At 40.8% G+C, this 639-nt stretch overlaps 1 protein-coding gene across 1 annotated transcript in view; it reads left to right on the top strand.

The window, feature by feature from the left end:
• The window catches only part of LOC106874421 (PHD finger protein 12), a 64263-nt gene that overhangs the window by 29134 nt on the left and 34490 nt on the right, over positions 1-639 (top strand). The gene's annotated exons all lie outside the window — the stretch shown is intronic.

Here is a 639-nt window from a genome sequence, read left to right as displayed (position 1 = left end):
CAGGTAGATTACTTTCAAAAGTGTTAATGCTTGTCATCATTGTTGTTTTAGTGTAGATTTTTCCAAGTTTATTGAGGCTGACAAAGGCGGAGGGGGGGGGGGGCACACCAGGTCCCATATTCTGTTTTGGCTTGGTTTCTATGGCTGGATGCCCTTCCCAATGCGAACCACTTTACAGAATGTACTGGATGCTTTTTACGTGACACTATTACTCACACCGATGCTTTAACTACACCTGAAAACCTTCCCCACTACCAGTTTAGCTTTCAATAATACCAAACAAAATCTTCAACCCCATTCCCCACTGTTTACTCAAAGAGAAAAATGCTTAACTCCATTAGAAGAAACAACATAAAATGGTGGATAGAAAAGTTCCTCTCTGGTTGCACAACCTCTGTAATCTCCGAAAATAATAGTTCCAGAACCTTTTCACCATGTTTTTACCTTTTATAGGATTCTGTTATCGAACTGCAAACATGCTGCGGCATTGCTTTGAAACAGCTGGATGCTCTTCCTGCCGCCAATCCTCACCTGCTTTTAAGAAGATATTTCCCCATGGTCTGACATATTCCTGCAGTATACTGGAAATGAATGACACTGCTTGTATGATAGTGATACTCATTTACAACCATCATGCAA

This window comes from Octopus bimaculoides, chromosome 25 (genome assembly GCF_001194135.2).
Source record: "Octopus bimaculoides isolate UCB-OBI-ISO-001 chromosome 25, ASM119413v2, whole genome shotgun sequence".
NCBI classification, from domain to species: Eukaryota; Metazoa; Mollusca; class Cephalopoda; order Octopoda; family Octopodidae; genus Octopus; species Octopus bimaculoides.
This window is presented reverse-complemented; position numbering and strand designations above follow the sequence as displayed.